This window comes from Lathyrus oleraceus, chromosome 6 (genome assembly GCF_024323335.1).
Source record: "Lathyrus oleraceus cultivar Zhongwan6 chromosome 6, CAAS_Psat_ZW6_1.0, whole genome shotgun sequence".
NCBI classification, from domain to species: Eukaryota; Viridiplantae; Streptophyta; class Magnoliopsida; order Fabales; family Fabaceae; genus Lathyrus; species Lathyrus oleraceus.
In genome coordinates this window covers 120,267,411-120,280,811 of record NC_066584.1, presented here as the reverse complement: position 1 = coordinate 120,280,811, position 13,401 = coordinate 120,267,411, and the positions used below count along the sequence as shown (strand labels likewise).

The following is a 13,401-nucleotide window of genomic DNA, read 5'->3' as shown; positions in this document are numbered from 1 at the left end:
GTTTCTGAATCCGGAGTAGAGCTCTATCCAACTCCTCTTCCTTTGATTTGAACACAGATTTAGTGCTATAGAGTGCTTGTCCAAACTTCTCCCTCCTCGCTTCAGACTCTCTGGCTCTTTTGTTGGAGACTTCAAGCTCTTTGTCCTTCTTTTGTTGATCGTCTTTCAAGTTCCCATTCTCTATCGAGACTCGGCCAAGCCTGATTCTCAAATCAGCATTTTCCAACTCCAACTCCTTGATACGGGCATTGAGCTTCTCTACATCTTCAGGTAATATGGGCTCTGGCTCAGGAACCACTGGATAGATGGAAGGATCAAATGGATAAGGGAGTTTAATCATCTGAACCCTCTCTCTAACCCAACAAGTGTAAGGCTCTTGGGCAATGACATTTCTCTTACCCAACTCCTTACCCTTTCTGATGACTGCTTGCCAAGACCTCTTGATCTTTTTCACCATGGGATGATCCGCTTCAATACCATGTAAGATGAAAGGCTCTAGAGCTTCAGCTTTTGGAGGGCCATTCATAGGGTATCCATGCTGCCTTAGAGATAACATGGGGTTATAGTTGATGCAACCCTTGGTTCCTATCAACGGCACATTGGGGAAGTCTCCAATGCTGACAATCACATTCTCGGTTTCCCAATCCCTGATATACCACCTAACATGACTGGAGGTGAGGGAAGCTAACTTCTGGAAAGGCTTGAGTTCCTTGGAGACAAAAGGACCTTCTTCGGGCATATGGGTTCTGAACCAGGCATGTAGCAACTGTGCACAACATAGGACGATTCCTCCCTTCTTCTCATGACGATCATGGAGAGTGTAGTAGAGATCTGCCAAGAGGAACGGTACAGGGTTACCAGAGAGGAAAATTCTCACCGCCAGGTGGTCCACGAAATGGTCAATATTTGGGAAGAGGACTATCCCATATATCAACACGGCTAACACAGCATAGAAGGATTCCCAATCCCCTTCTTTTTCCATCTTCTTGGCCTGATCTTCCAAGAACTTCCTAGAAAAACCACTGAAAGGTCCTTTCACATCCCAATTGTCCACGACTTCGGCAACTTTCAGACCCAAAGCTGAAGCTATTCTCTTGGGAGGGATATCTTCATCGAGCTTAGGAAATGGGTTATGGTCCTTCAAGCTCCGGCCTACGATCCTCTCAACCTCCTCCAAGGTAGGAGCCAACTGGAAGTCAGAAAACGTGAAACAACGTAGAGGTGGATCATAGAACTGAGCAATAGTCATTGCGGTCATCATGTCCATCTTCTCATTCAGGATGTCCAGAATTCTTCCATAGTTTTGTACAAAGCTGTTGAGTTTGAGTGGTGTTATTTTGGCACTCAACTTCTGCAGGCTGGTAAGGTCCACGTTCTTGTATTTGAACTGAAAAGTGCCTCTTCTCTCAGGATTCATCTTGCTAACAAGTCTTGGACTCCTGAAATAATGCGAAACAACTAAGAGTTTTGCTTTTTATGCATATGCAATGAATGAATGGATGCAATGTTTTTTTTTTTTTTTTTTTTAGGTTCAAAGGTCCGAGGTATGGATAAATTTGATTGCTTTTCCAAAATGGGGTTCTCACCGGGTATGATCTAGGGCTTTTGTTACAAAGGATCCCCAGAGTCATTGATTCACAAGAATGTTTGACGCTTACGGGAAATACTTCCCGGTCGTCAACTCCATCAAGGGAATCTAATCTGGGTGAGGTTCTCGTACCGATTCTTACGAAGTATACACCTCGGGAATCCATACTACGCAACCATCATTTCTAGTTGGCCAAAGGTTTAATGTTCTAAAAGGTCCTTAGAGTCATGGACCCCTTTGAAACATCGCCGCTTACGAGGTATACACCTCGGGCGACAATATTTGCAAAAGGATCTACTCTAAGTGAGGTTCTCGTACCGACTCTTACGAAGTATACACCTCGGGAGTCCGTACTACTCAACCATCGTCCTATCTTATGTTTTTTCACTCTAGACTCGGGTGTAGAGTCTTTCCCACATGGTTTGCAATCAAATACCCAAGTACCAACAATCGTAATAGAACCAATATACAACATATATCAATATAACAATAAAGATATTAAAAGCAATAAATAAGGGAAAAGCCATAAAATTAAACAAACAAAGGCACACAAACGTCCTAACTAGGCTTGACTCGCTTAGGGATTTGGAAGTCCCCAGCAGAGTCGCCATCTGTCGCACCTCGAAAAATATGGGGATACGACTTAAAGCGAAGCGCGATCGCGCGCTCGCAATGATGGACTGAATAGAGTCGCCACCGAACTTTATTTATTCCTAAAAAGGAAATGGGAAATATCGATATAACCCAAGACAAAGAAAGGATAAGATATGGTCATCGCAACCAATATCAGGGTTCGGGAGTCGATTACGCAAGGGGAAGGTATTAGCACCCCTCACGTCCGTTGTACTCAACGGGAACCATTAGGTCATTTGTGTGCGTTAGTGTTAGGTAAAATATTAGGCTTTTCAATTTATTAGGTGGGAAAGAAAGAATAAAAGAAAGGAAAATGTTTTTGGATTTTTGACGAAGGACTAAACCTAAGTTTTTTATTAATGGGCCTGACAAGATTCATAAATCCTGCTCCTACGTATCTCAAAAGAGAAATCAAGGCTTACGTAGTTCTGGATAGAAAATGTTTGTTTGTTGGTCGATTTTAGCGAAAGTCATACTGTATTAATCGACGAAAACATTATTTTACCCAAAACAGATGAGGAGTGAACGCATACCACACATCGAACGGATTTATAAATCTACATTCGGAAAAGCGCCATTTATCTCTACTCAACAATCGTGGCCGAAACATTGTTTTGTATCACTTAAGACAATATATCTTTCATTTATGAAAAATGTTTTTGATTAATCGCACGGCGGCGAGAAAAAGTTTGATCGGTTGGATGTATTTTGAGTGATGGCGAGAACTTGGATGAGCGAGATATACATCTCGAATCCTAGCCTCAGGAGTGCACGGTATACACCATGTTCCATTTCCATCTTTATTGAAAGAGATTAAGATAGGAATTAAGTATTTTTGGAATTTGATTGAAAAAAGAGTTTGAAGAAACCGCATTGACAATTTTAGGCGATGGCGAGGGTTAAGATTGGCGAGGCATACGTCTCGAATCTTAACCTCAGGAGTGCATGGTATACACCATGTTCCATTTCCACCTTTATTGAAAAAGTGTTAAATAAGATTTAAGTATCTTAGATTTGATTGAGAAAGGGTTTGACGAAACCACATTGACAATTTTAGACGATGGCGAGAGTTAAGATTGGCGAGGCATACGTCTCGAATCTTAACCTCAGGAGTGTATGGTATACACCATGTTCCATTTCCACCTTTACTGGAAAAGTGTTGACTATGAATTAATATTTTTTTTTTTGAGTTTTTATTAGAAAAAATGGCTTGGCGTTGGATCAAGCATTTGGTGAAAGTTTGAAAGACATAGGAGGGAGAAATGAATTGATTTGTTTATTGAGAAAATACTCGACGTTGGATCGAGTCATTATTTTTGTATTTTTTGAAATTGTTGATTTTATTCTTGTATTAGTATCTAACTAAATAGTCAAACAAATAAAGAAATGAAACAGTACAAGATTATTACAAATCGGGGAAGTGGGGTACATTTTGTCAAATGGGGATTCAAAATCATGAAATAATTAAATCGGGCCCAAACAAATAATGCATGAGTGTAAGTGCAAGAGAACCGGCTCATTGTAAGAAAGCCCAAGAGTAAGCTATGTGAGGTTGACGGCGATGCTTAAAAAAGCAATCGACTTACAAGGGTGTGAAAAAGGGCTCGATATTAAATCGAGAAAAGTATGATTTTTTTTTAGTTTTCAAATGGTTTCGAATATATGATGAAATTAATAAAGAAGCATGGACATAAAAAAAAAATTATTAAAAGAAACAAAACGCTAAAAGACAATAAAATACTAAAAAATAAAAGCTAAAAGAAAATGAAATACTAAAAAAATGAAATACTAAAAAAAAATGAAATGCTAAAAAAAATAAAATGCTAAAAAATGAAATACTAAAAAAGTACTATATACGAGTATCGAACCCACTTCTCTTGAGACTATGAAAACCACCCTCTCCACCAGACCACTTATCAACCAGATGTTATTTTTATACTAACTTAAATATATAAACTAAAATAAATTAAAAAGGATTAAAATAAAAAATAATAAAAACTAAATAATAAAAAAGGGTAGAATAACCTAATTAATTCCAACCACTTGTCTGTTGGATTTCCGAAGGGGAATAAGTTGGAAATGGTAAAAAAGAATCAACTTTAATAGCCAATATTAATATCTACTGGGAAAACCAACAGTCACTTAAAATGGAATTAAAAAGGTTTTAAACCACGCTTAAAGTAAATAATAAATGAAAAAAAAGAAAATGAACCAACTCTCAGAACTCTTCCTCTCTCAATCTCTCCGTCTCGTCCAATCTCAACGATGCTCTCTCAAACTCTCACGCCCTCCTTCCATCTCGTTCTCTCTCGAAACCGCCTCTCCATATCTCGTTCACGAACCTCTCTCTCAAACGCTCTCACTCAAACTCTCAAACTCTCCCATCGCTACCATCACGTCCCAAACCCAGACGCCCATATCTCAATCAATCGTGTGAGCAAAGCAATGTCTGAAACGAAAAACTCACCTTCGGCGATGACAAACGGCAACGATGAAGCTCACAGGTTTGTCCTTGATTTGGTGATTAGGGTTTGGTATCCTTTCCGCCGTTCCTCTTTTTTTCGTCTTTTTTTTTATCCCCTTACTGATTTCTTCTCCTTTCTATTTATGCTCTGAATTAGGGTTTCAATTGGTGCCCAAAGGTTCGAAAGGAGGAAGTTTCCAGAAGCGCTTTTTTGCTCAGAAACGAGTTTAGCCGTTTTATGCTATAATCCGGAACTGGTAAATCTGAACCCAGCTTTCTGGTTGAATTTCGTCCCTATTCCAATTTGGGAAGTCTTTGAAATTTTAATGCTTTGACTAATTCTTTATCTTTTACTGCAGTGAAAAATACTTAACGCATGAATGGCTTCGGTTCGGATTCGTGCTCAGGAGGTTTATTCTTGCAGACAGGCTTGGAGTTTCAAACGCATTCTTGGACGAGGATTTGTTTCTATTTCTCTTCTTTGCTTCTAACAATGTTGGTGTACTTGTACTAAACGGGGTTTCCAGACCCTTCATAGGGGCGACGTCCTTAACTACAACTTCTGAACCAACAGTGTGTAATTCACCGCCTTCATCTTTGCTTACCATGTGTTTCTCTGATTTTAAAGATTTGTGTACAATTGGTTTTGTGGCGGGTGTTGATTCTAAGGATGGTTTATCTTTTGTCGGGCATAGTTTTTTCAAATGTCCCTTAGGGGTACCTTTCTTGATATTCTGATGTGAACAGAAATGGCACTTGTACACGACATTGTTTTGGGCGATGTTGCCAACCTTCTTTTGCCTGTGTCTGACCTTTGATCTATTCTTCTCAATTCGTACAGTTGAATTAAAGCCGGGATGAAGAACAGTTTCGCACCTTTGGCAAGTGAGTAGAGAAGGATCAGGAGGTACACCAGCAGCCTCTGAAACGGTGGCCAAATGCTGACCAAAGAAGGCACTCAGAGACGGTATGTGAGGGTTAGTAGTGGTTCACACCGCAAGTTTTTTTTTTAAATGATTGATTTTCAGATGTGACTTTGTGTCAACGATTGGCTTTGACCACTCCATCTTTGTACTTTTCAATGCAGGAACAAAGGAATCACTAATCATCTTGAAGAAATTAAGCTTCATTATGCTATCAGCAAATCCTGCAGAAGAAGCATTGGTTTCGGTTTTCTCACGTTAACGTTGTACTGCATAATGTTCCATCACCCGGGGACTTTGAAACTGCAGCAGCAGCACCAGATGATTCGGAGCTTGGGAAAGTGTGGCCTCCCATAACAACATGCTATCTTCAAGAGGATTGAGTTCATCTGGACTATTAATATCAATTCCATCCTCTAGAAGTGGCAGTAGAATATTGTAGCTTGACTTCGGTACCAATGATGCTCTAGGTTCAATTCCTGTTTATTTTCCAGTTGGGATGTTCTTAGCATGTTCTAGCAGCTTCAGAATTTGCTGGAGAGTTTGGGTTTGAGGGTATTAAAGTTAGTAACTAATTTTGTTATGTTAGTCATGCTGAATTGTGTTGTTGTGTTTCTGCTACAGATTGCAACTGTCCATTGTTAGCTAGGATTATTTCAATGCCTTAACCTGTTTGCTGCAGAATTGAGCCGGAGAGGGTGCATTGAACGGTTGCTGCAACTTGATGTCGATATGTGTTGGGTCTGTTATGGCATTGTGTTTCATGCAAATGGTTAGCTTGTCTGGCTGCAGGTACATGTTAGTAGGGTTGATGCTAGTGTGAAGTTGCTGCCATGAATTGAACATGTGATGTCATGTTGTGGTTGCTCGATGACAGTATCCTGTCACTTGTAAAAATGAGGCATCCGTGTGAGCATGAGTCGTTATCTTTGATGTTGGATGTATTCACGTACAAACACCCTGTCATTGTGAGTTATTGATGTGTGCCTTGCAGGTTATGATGTGGGCTTGTTGATGGGATGGACTGTCATGCCAAAGTGTTGGTCCATAGTGATCATGAAGTGTAGTATTTGGAACATGTCATGTAGCGTAAAAGCTAGTGTAGGATTAGAACCTTTTTGTAAGAACAACATGTAATGTCACATTTTAGTATCAATGCTCATTCTCATGGATAAATACTAGCAATGTATTGATATGGAAATGGAATTGTTTGTCCTTTGGAAGATGACTTTGTAATTCATGATAATGTTGTAATGCCATTTTGATTTTGAAATGTACTATGGATATAAAATGGATTTTTTAGAAATAATCCAAGACTAATTTCAATATCAATTTAAATAATAATGAAAAAAAATCAGTAGAAAACCCAATTAAAATCAAATTAATTCAATAATTTGTTAAAATTACCTTTGACATCAATTCTAACATCTATTTGAAAATTAAAATCAATTAGAGTTTTGAATCATTAGTAAAAATAACAATTAAAATTAAATTGAAATTTGGGAATTGAACTTAATTTGAAATTAAAATCAAAAATTGAAAAATTACAAAAGTCAAATGATTAAAATCCATTTTAGCACCATGATAAAAAAGGCATAGACAATGATCAATGTGTAACAAAAATATGGAGTTAGGAATGTATGCAAATGAACTTTAGGCCAAGTGCCAAACAAAAATAAAAAATTCAGGACCAAAATCGGGGTATGACAAGCGCTTTTTAAAAAAAAAAATTAAATAACCACCCACTTTAGAGGGCGCTTTCCAAAATAAGCGCCCTCTAAACCCTTTAAATTTTCACTTTAGAGGGCGCTTTCCAGTAAAAGCGCCCTCTAAACCCTTAAAAGTTTCCACTTTAGAGGGCGCTTTCCAGTAAAAGCGCCCTCTAAACCCTTAAATGTTTCCACTTTAGAGGGTGCTTTCTTTAAAAAGCGCCCTCTAAAGTGGCCCTTAAAGGGCTTAAAGAGCCACTTTAGACAGCGCTTTCACCAGGAAAAAAAGCGTTGTCTTTACCTATGCCTGCGCCAGATTAGAGGGCGCTTTAAAGCGCTGTTATAGGCCAAAAAAAGCGCCCTCTTTTCCCTTATTTGGCGTAGTGATTCACCACCTTCTTGCGAAGATTCCTATCTTTTATAGCACGCATGAAGTTTTGTGCAATGTGTCTGATACAGTAGACATGGGTAGAAGGAGGATCATGTCATCCGTTGTCATGGTTGTTGTAGGCACTCTCAATGGCAGCATGTCTATCAGAAATCAAACAGAGATTGGCTTGTGGAGCCACATGCGTTCTGATATGTCGAAGGAAGAAACCCCATCCACCAGCCGTTTCACCTTCAACAAGAGCAAAGGCAATGGGAAAGACATTGTTGTTTCCGTCTTGTGCAACCGCCATGAGTAAAGTACCCTTGTATTTTCTGTTTAACCAAGTTCCATCAATTTGAATAATAGGTTTGCAGAATGCGAAACCTTTGATGCACGGGTCAAATGCCCAAAAGAGACAGTGAAAGATTCTATTACCTGTAGCACAGGTTCCGTCTGGCATCATCGCTAGCAATGTCTCCATAATTGCCACAGTTCTTGGGACATATGTTTTTAGTGCCCATAAAAACCGTGACAATTCCTTGTATGAATCCTCCCAGTTGCCGAAAACTTGTTCAACAACCTTTGTCCTCACAATCCATGCTTTCTTGTAAGATGGAGTATAATTATATGTTGATCTGATATGGGATATAATTATACTCACCTTCAGTGATGGGTCTTTATTAACCAACAACAGAATGTCTTGACATATCAACGCTGCGCTTAGTTTACGATGATCTTGTTCAACGTTAGTTGCAATGCAACTGTGAGGTGGGTCTATTGAACCGATCTCCCAAGAGTCGTTTTTCTTCTTGTAAGACGCAGCCAAACGAAACTTACAAAGCATGTTACAACATTCGATAACATACCTTCTAGAATCAGTGCGTTTCACTGTAAAGTCAGCAGAGTTGTTCATGTGGAATTTTTTGATATCCAGAACACATTCTTCTTTGGTACGAAACATGTCTCCCACCTTTAATTCGCCTTCTGATCTCGGATACGGATTATAGAAAACACTGTTGGATGTTTCATCGTCGTGAAGATCCATATTTGTCATATGTTGAGGCGGATTGTAGACATGAGTAGGAGGTATTGGTGGTGGTTGATCATCATCTTCATCGTCGTTGTTCAGCATGTGATCAACCTGTATCTCGGTCTCCTCTTCTTCTTCATCAACGACGTCCACTTCTGCTTCTGCTTCTGGGTTGACGTTATCTGACCATTGTGGATCATCTTCACCAGATTCATCCTGACCAGTTAGTTGAGACTGTTGAGATGGTATACATGGTTCAAGAGTAATGTATAACTCAATACAGTTGCAGCCTGAATGTTCATGACTAACAAGCATGTATTCAACATCTTCATCGTCTCGTACCTTAAGGGGGAAATACTTGCATTGACTATTCTAAAAAAATATTGGATTTTGATATGTGATCTTTGACACAATACCCGATCCTATACAAGATTGTATTCTTTTTTTCAAATGCAAGAAGGTTGCATTTCTCTTGATCGTGAGTCTAATGGTATCAGTGTTTCAAAAACAAAAACCATATAGCTCAGACTCGTATGTTTCACCGTTGCAGTGAACGTTGACACTGTATAATGATGAAGATGATATTGTGCAGGTGAAAACTATTTTCTTACTGCAGATGAATGTGAGTGAAGTGTCTTGGATGTTGATAGTAAGACACTTAAATAGAGGAGTGAAGTGTCTCACATGCAAGCTACTCCGAAGTGACGTGTCGCACATGCAAGCTACTCCAAAATGACGTGTCGCACATGCAAGCTACTCCAAAATGATGTGTCAACCATGCAAGCTACTAATAAGTGACATGTTCAGCATGCAAGAGACAAGACAGTCACGTGTCAGACATGCAAACACACACTCCAAATGAATTAGCGCCCTCACTCATTCCTTGCAGATGGGCGCCAATTCAAGTGGAGACACCATGCATTCAGACCTCGAAACTAAGCAATCAGACCTAGGTCTTGCATGCATGTCCCTATGGAGGCGCCAATTTGAATGGCGACCCCTCTTAAAGGTTGTACATGGTCGCCAATTCAAGTGGAGACACCATGCAAGCATAACTTTTCATGCTCCCATCCATTTGCCTATAAATACATCCACTCCATCGACACTTCTTCCACACCACCACTCTCACTACTTCCTCTACAATACTTCTTCTACAATTTCATCTTCAACAACTTCTTCTAGTTTCATAGAGGAAGCACATAGAGGAATGGTTGCAAACATCGCAACATATGTAAGTTTTTTCTTTTGTTAACTTTTTATCTTTCATCTTCACCAACCCCCTTTTATTTTAACATACCAACTTAGTCAAGTTTTTTATTCTTTCTTTTATAGGATGTATCAAGGTTCCGAACTCGGGTCCACGAATATGTCCATATGGACCCGATGATTCAACCTTATGTTGAACTCGCCGGTTTTGGTCATATAAGCAAGATTTTGTCTTGGTCCATAGATAACAAATTCATTCTAGCTTTATGAGAAAGATGGAGACCAGAGACACACACATTTTGGTTCCCAACCGGTGAGTGTACTGTGACATTAGAAGACGTCTACATGCTTTTGGGACTACCCATTGAAGGTAAGGCTGTTAATGGTAAAACCAACTATGCAAATTCAATTTGCATGGAGCTCTTAGACACTGATTTGTTAGATGATAATGCAAGAGGTCAAGGTATACTACTCTCACGCCTTAAGTCGTACTATAATAGTTTATACTTAGATGAGCATTCTACCGAAGATGCTCGAATAATAAAAACTAGGTGTTACATTATACTGTTAATTGGCTCGTTTTTATTTCCCGAAGGTAGTGGTTCTAGCATGCATATTATGTACTTACCTCTACTTAGACATGTAGATAGAATAGGAAGTTACAGTTGGGGATCTGCTTGTCTAGCCTATCTCTATAGCTCATTGTGCAAAAACTCACACAAAGACATATCTACATTTTTTGGATGTGCTGTTTTGCTACAAGCATGGGGTTGGTCAAGACTACCGTCTCTAGCACCGGTCAATAACAACCCTTTCACATTTCCGTATGCACAAAAGTAAGTTGTTTAAATTGCTATATCTTTAATTACTTCTTTAAAATTTATTACCTCTAACTAATTTTTTTTGACTTTTTGGTGTAGATGGTCTGCACGTGGTATGAGTTACAACAGATGTCCAAGACACTATATTACTCAGTATCGCAACCTGTTGGATCACCTTCGACCGACAGACGTAAGCAAAATAACTTAATTATTTCGTTATATTTTGTTAACTTTTTATACATTGATTATAATCCTATCTTCTTTCACATTTCAGTTCATTTGGCGTCCATACCTTAATTTGGATCATGACCATGACGTCAACGCTGAAGACGCAGCCGTATGGACTGCATGCACACCGATAATACAGTTCACAACTATGGAGATGCACAACAGTGATCGTGTGAAGCTGCAATTCGGTATGCTCCAGAATATCCCAGATCCCCCAGCTAGTCTAGGAGAATGGCATCTGTGTAAAGTTAACGACCAATGGAACTTCAATCCATGGCAAAGCTTCGCAAGATCGCAGTGTCGCAAATGGAAGCACCGTCATGACCATGTGTTAACTGACGCAGTCATGCCAACTGAAGAAAAACCAAGTCGTACTTATATGGCTTGGTACAGATCGGTTGGTTTTCAGTTCATCTGTCATACGGTGAACTGGACTTTTTGGATTTGTAATCGCAATGTCGCGGTTAGCAAGAGTCGCCACCGACTTTTCTTTTATCCCATAAGGAAAGGTGGAAAAGAACAGGAAAGACCTTAATTTTAAATTCTTAGGTTCGGGAGGTACTTTATACAAAGGGAAGGTATTAGCACCCTTTGTATCCATGGTTATCCATGGGCTCTTAATTGCTCAATCATTTATGTTTTCCTTGTTTCAAAAAAGTGGTTGAGAAATGTATGAAAAATGTTTTGAAAACGAGAATTTAACTTTGTAATGATTCTTGCATGAATGTATACAAAGTGGTTATCTCGTATAGTTTTTTTTTGAAAGTAGTTTAGAAAAATATAACTCGGCAATGATCCTAGTACGGATGTATGCTAAGTGGTGATTTTCTAAAAAAAGATGTTTGAAAGGTGTGAGGTGTGAAAAGTATTTTTTATTATGAATGAGCAATTAAGGTTATACCTGTCCGAGGTCTTTCCGGGCACTTCCTATCCTTATGAGGGTAAAACTGTCCTTACTATTGAGAAGTAAGTAGTTTTATCCTGGGGATGTAGAAGGGTCATCGTAGGGTCATCGGTAGGTCATTGAAGGCAACAGTTGTGAGGATACCTTAGCATTCGAAGGGACTATCATCATTTAACCGTAGGCTACACCGAAGGGTCATCGAGGGACAAAATCGTATTTTTGAAGGCAACATCCGAGGGACTATGATTTATTTTATGATGATTTAATCGAAGGGCCATTGCTAAGTGTATCCCCACATTCGCGGGACATGACCGTAATATCGACATTGTGGGGTAATAAAGAGGGGTCCGATATCATTTATTTAAAGTCCATGTTTTAAGTTCATTAGGTAATTATGGTGATACCGCATTAAATCGATACATCAAAATCAACACATTAAGGATCACTACATTAAAATTAATTAGGCAATCAATATGAATCTTCACGTTAAAGTGAAACAATTTAGAATCCATCTCCATGAAAGCTTCCCATGCATAAAGCGGAGTACCTAGCCGGCTATTTCTTCGGAAGTATGCTAGCCTTTACACCATGAACACACGGATTAAAGCATCGAGATAAAATATAATGGGAAATTGCACCATAAGATAAATATAACAGCCAGGAATTTAAGCCAAATAATGCAGGATTATCATCAGGTAAACATGAAATGGGCAGCAAAAGGGCGAAGCAGCCCCTGGCCTGGTCGCCTCTGCTTCGCCTAGCGAAGGCTCGCTGCGGGCTCGCCTAGCGAGGAGCTAGCGAGCGGCCACGGGTTTGAAATTTGAGAACATTAGGACCTCAACCTGCAGCATGGCTTATGGCATCCAACACATAATTATATGGTTCAGTTTCACAATATTCAAGCACATTTAAATTCTCATGCAAAACTCCAAAATATTTATGAATTCAATTATAATATCCTCCCCAAATTAAGAACATGAAGTGGTACCATATGCCAAATGAGAGTACAAAACGATATCTCATGCAAATTAAGACACTAAAGTGGTACCACATGCAAAATAAGGACACAAAGTGATAATCATATGCCAATTAGAAACTAAAGCGATAATAGTGAGGCGAACCTGTTTGCAAATCGAGTTGCAACCTTGAATTGGCGAGCCGGATTGAGTTGGGCGGCGGTAGCTTCGGAGCGGGTAAGCGGCCTTCAGGGTTTCCGCCTTCTGAACTCTTTGGACCAGCAGGGTTTCGGTGCTAGGGTTTTCTCGGGATCTCTGTGGGAGTGTCTCCGGGTGAGTGAGCCCGTCTCTGTGTGTTCTTTTTCGTGGCAGTGGAGCATGTATTTATAGTAGTGGTAATGGTGACCTAATGGGCTTAAAATGAGGTCCAAAGATTCAAATTCTCGCAAGCTTCGCTAGGCGAAGGAATTGCTCGCCTAGCGAGCAAACTAGGTCTGGGCTTTTTCCTGGGTCCAACTCTTCGCTGGGCGAGTGGCATAAGGCAATGTTCGCTAGGCGAAGGAGCTGCT

The 13,401-nt window shown here is 39.6% G+C and overlaps 1 pseudogene; it reads right to left on the bottom strand.

Annotated features, from left to right (window-relative positions):
• Positions 1-5,035: 5,035 nt before the first annotated feature.
• Positions 5,036-5,963, bottom strand: LOC127094349 (uncharacterized; annotated as a pseudogene).
• Positions 5,964-13,401: the final 7,438 nt, after the last annotated feature.